The following is a 5,577-nucleotide window of genomic DNA, read 5'->3' on the forward strand; positions in this document are numbered from 1 at the left end:
TTTTCGGGTACTTTTTTTCAGATGTTTCTGAATTTACTGATTTCTATGATTCAAGTTAGTAATACGTACATTTTTTCTTGCTAGGGTCGGAAATCCCAAAAAATAAAGAATGTACACATAACATGTACAAGTATTGATGAACTACTCCATCAACAAAACAGAACCAGGAAAACAAAAAGACAGCAAACGGAAAACAACAACAGGGAAATAAAACGTTCGCACAGTAACGAACAGCTTAAAGCATTTTTTCTCGAATTTTGTAGAACTCAAAATTTAAAGATTCCTTCATGTATAAATGTCTTTAATAATCTTAATGATAATGTCTTTTAGGGGTAATCGACAATCTGATCAAAGAAAATGAGAGATTTCAAAATAGGAAAGGGTTTGTTTTTATTGAGTTGTATGGAGGTAGATTTTGTCGAAAATAAATAACCAACAGATCTAGCTTAAGATATATTATACCGGTACAACTCTGTATTAGAAAGGTTAAGTAGTCACAATTGTAATTTTTCCCATCATTTTAAATTCGCGTCTACAATCCTTGTTAAGATTATTGCATGACATTATTAACAACGAACCATTAATTATGTGGGCTGAGATAACTCACTGATCAACTCCAATAGTCCGTAGTCGTTAACAAAATTTCAAAACTCTTCTCCTCTGACACTATTTGACCAGTTGAAACCAAACTTTGGTATGGATGTTCCTTAGGTAATCCTGCATAGAACTGATGTTGGGATTTTGATCCATCGATAAATATGGCCGTCGTTACTAAAATAAAACATAAGGGGTCAGTCAGTGGTTTTTCGCAACATATCTCCAAAACCGTTAGGATTAGCTAAATTTTGACATAAAAATAAAGCTGTTCAACATATTGAGATCTACCTACGGTCAAATTGTCATTTTATTCCATTAAGCCATGTTATAATTTTTGCCCATTTTGACGATTTTTGCTATTTTTAATGATATTTCTTCAAAAAATCTTCTCCTTTGACACTATTTGACCAATTGAAACCAGACTTGGTACGAATGTTCCTTAGGTGATCCCTCCATTCATCGAAAAACATGGCGGTCGTTACTAAAAACAGAACATAGGGGTCAGTCAGTAGTTTTTCACACATGTCTCCAAAATCGTTCGGTTTAGCCAATTTCTCTCAGTAGCTGAAATGATCCTTATCATTAGAAATACAAAATACTTCAGGGATAAAAGTTAGTAGATGACTCTCTGTTCGAGTTACTGACCTGGAAAGGGCTAAAATGACGTTTTAGAACGGAGGTTTTTTTTTACTGTTTTCAGTCGGTGTCTTGAAAACTGTAATCGTTAGAAAAAAAACTTCCGATTGCTGACAATACCTTATCATAAGTCCTACCAGTCTTCTTGAGTCAGACTTGTTGGGAAACTTCTTGTTATAGTTGTTGCTTTTGAAAGGCAAACCTCAACCTGGTGAGCGATTCGGCTCCTGGCAGCCTCTTGCTTTTCTTTTATGGGTTACAACAATTATCTAATTGTTAAGGGGGGATTTTTCATAATTCCAGATTTTCTTTTATTTCACCTTATTTTCATATAAAAATATACAGTAGTTCAAACAAGCTTTTTGATACAGTAACTTTATTCAGTGCCTCAGCTTCCAGTTGAGCACAATTAATGAATATTTGAACAATTCAATTTCACAAAAGTGAATAATTACTACCTCTACCCTTACAAAATAATACTGTAAAAACATTCTGGGCACTTATGTTTTATATATCGCTTTATTCAGTAAATCAGTTCTGTCTAGGCGCTTAAAGATCAGTTTTATGGAGACAATAATGACCTTATCTAAAAAGGGGGATAATTGGACGTTCAGATTATCTTTCATTTCACCTGTAATTGGGATTTTCCTTTCAAAAACTGCTTCAAACAGGCTTCGTACATTTAATTTTCAGATTATAATTGCCAACAACAGTTATATGATTGATTATGTGGTAGAGACATAATTTCATCAAACCTTAAAGAATATATCCGTCGATGAGTTTTGCTAATCAATAGCCTAAACACTAGTTATGTATATATCAACATGTTTTAATCTACTTGAATAAAAAGATATAAGGCTTTAGCGTATAGTGAATTATGACTATTTTTCTGTATATGAAAAAAAAATGAATGGATGTAAAAACATTTGTTCTGTACATAAACGTACTAATGTTGCTCACTTTAATTTTGAAACTTGTACATTTACTGAAAAGGGCAATGCATATTTAACCTTTGTTCTTAGATTTCACTAAATGATGGCATATCATATACATCATCAAAACAACACTTGGTGGCAACCAGAAGTTTGAATGTTCTGTAATTTAGTTTTTTTATACATTATATTTTCAAAATGTAGAACGATTACTTGTGTGTAAAACGTTACAATGATAAGAAGCAGTAATGAAGCACCAAACCCTTGTTACTAATTCAAACAAATGATTCTACAAACAAGTTAAGAGAAACAAAGTTCGATTTAAATAATGTTTATGACAAGTAATCAACGAATGTAATATTTTACAATTAAAACATGTACTAAGGTCATTACAGTCCGGAAACGTTGCAAATTTGTCTCATTCCGACGTCAAGTTTAGAGTAGAGTTCAAGTATAGCACATATTCAATGTAATATCGGATTGACTAATTTTAAATCAAATTCATCAAAACTGGAACCTGTGGAAATATAAGATTTTCGACGGATGATTGAGAGTAATAGTGACCAAGCTATACGTTAAACGCGATGAATTTTCATTCCTTATTGTCAATTTTCCTTTCATCTGTGGTAACATCCCTTCAGCATCTGCGCATGGAGTTTTCATATCACACCTCATACGTCATGCCAGAGCTTGCCGTTACTATGCAGACTGTTTTGCACCGCTCTATACGTATTACAGTTGGGCAAAATGGTTATGTTTCAAGATTGAATTCATCACTACAAAAGTTTTATGGTCGTCATCACGAACTTTCGGATCATTACGTTGTATCCATCTGCACTATGAGAACCACTTTGTTCAAAGGGTCATAGTTTTCCTTTTCTCTTTCGTCTACCATGGACCTGACTTTATATTAGCGGCTCGGCAGGTGTTTCAAGCAAAGCAGAGGACGCTTACCCAACCGGTACAACGTGTCCATGCTCCCAGTATTTCTGGTGTCCGATTTGCTGATTTCTAAGATCGAGCTCAACAACAACACGCAATAAACTACTGTGATAAGGATATGTTGTAAATTGAGTGAATGTAATCGGGTATCAGTTTACAATTGGTGTCCTTTGTGTCATAGATTGGTGTCTAAATACTGCTTTATTTATAAAATGATTCATACACAAAGTAAATTAGAATAGAAAAAAAAATAGATATGACATTGTTTTCATAATTAGCTTTTCTTCGTATACTACATTAACAACAGGCTGTAAAGGGGAGTAACTCAAATTTTGAAACCAATATTTCTATTATTCTTTTTTCTCTCTGGTAAACCATGCAATTTATTAAATAAACAGACATTCCTGTTGAAAAAAAGTACTATAAAGGTTCGATGGGGTGAGGCTATGGGACAATTAAATATCAACTTTGGGCTTTTATTATTGGAAACTTAGTCCTTGATATATATGCTTGTAAAATATTTTCTCTAAAACGGAAAAAAAAATATAAAAAAGGGAAGGAAGCCGATTGTGCAATGGTATGTTGTGTTTCTAAATATGTTTTAAACAATGTTTAATTCATTTTATCAATTAAAACACTTTAACTTCATTTATAATTTCTTATAGTACATACAATACTTATTTAGAGATTATAATTATCGGAGGAATATCGAACAATATACAAGTAATGTAAAAATTACCACAGTTATGTTTATCTTAGATTCAAATAGATAAACTCTGACTAGTTAAGTGTATTCACTGTATTGTTGTTTAATTTTTACTTCACCGAAATATCTTCTTGTAAAATTTTACTAATACTAAATATATTTCAAAATAATGCATGTTGGTCACGTAAACAAATTTACTGTGTTTCTTCGTTATTTTGTTTTACCGTATATGGCTTTATCAAAATACATGTCTGTTACATAATCATATTTCAGTGTAAAGTACATTCTTTTGATCGAAATGCAAATTTTCTAAGTAATATATCATGCTATTCAAATCATATTTAAATCAATGTCACGTACATTTAATTTATTTTTATCAATAGCAATGAAACAGAAAATAACTCCTAATAAGGACATGATATAGATAAATAAGCCATTTGTGATCCCACTTATGGGTATTACCATTTCTGTTCTGTATGCTTTTTTTACCTCTGCTTAAATCAAGGCTGTATCAAATTTAGTTAATCAGTATAACAAACAGTCTCCACTTTTTATAGATGTTGATTCACTTTTACCGAAAAGAATATCCGAGTTATGTTTTTAACACTTTACCAACTTTTAATATCTTAAGTAATCTTGCATATTTTTCTTTATTAACATTTTCCTTCTGGCTTTGATTAAACTTTCTTTTGTCTTCTCGTTTTATTTTTCGTTTTATTTATCAAGGGCTTCTTGTATAGTCTTTTATGTATTATATCTATTATTTTCTCTTTTATACGTTGCTTATCTTGACAACCCTTGTGGTGTCAGGTTCATATCTTTCACCGAACGTTACACATTTCTGTAACGTAGTTCTTAGTTTCTGTGGGAGGGAAAGCTAAGATGTTTTTACATTTAAAAGTGATTTCTCTTCTAAAATCATGTTCATATTTATTCTCACATTTTCATACTTGTTTAGAAACTCATACATTTCTTACAAGAATTTTCATGTGCTCATTTTGTCATGCATTTTGTCGACTCCTGCTTCCTCATTTGGTATTTCAGGAAACGCTAAGAGTAAGAAAGACGAACAATTATACTATGCATACAAAAATTAGCAATAAGTGAATGATCGGAATGATTGTTTTATCCATTATTAGAAGAATTGGTGATATGTGTTTTTATTACATTGTGTTAATTTTGCACGAATCTAATGTGGTGTATTTAAATAATAAACGAATTTTAAGTACATTTAATCTCTTTTCCAACATAAAACCATTCATTAAAAATATGTTTATATGATACAGAAAGAAAAACAAGTATTTTAAGTGGTAATGCTGAATTATGAAAAGAAAAAGAGAAAAAAAATATATTGAAATTCATATAGAAATAAAATATTGGCTTATTACAAGTATGTATGATTACCACTATGGAATTATTGATCAATAAACGTGTTCGAAAGAATCAGTTTTGTAATTTGTATAGAACTGCATCATCTCATAAATCTATTGAACGTGGTACGAGAATAATCTACTTGGAAATCGCAGATTCCTCTGAAAAAAATTGTATTAGCACATTGTATATATGTTAAAGTAACAAAAGCATACAATACTCTAATGATAGTCAAAAGTAGCCCCGGGACAAAGACCAGACTATGAAAACAGACACACACAATAAACAACAAATTACCAAAGTAGCACATACAAAGTAACACAAGTAAATGAGAAACTCGGACTCCACTAAAACTGGGAGCATGGACCACATGTACCGGTAGGATAAACGCCC

The sequence above is a fragment of the Perna viridis genome, chromosome 9 (assembly GCF_037379345.1).
Source record: "Perna viridis isolate PV_CMFRI_1.1 ecotype Kerala chromosome 9, ASM3737934v1, whole genome shotgun sequence".
Classification (NCBI taxonomy): Eukaryota; Metazoa; Mollusca; class Bivalvia; order Mytilida; family Mytilidae; genus Perna; species Perna viridis.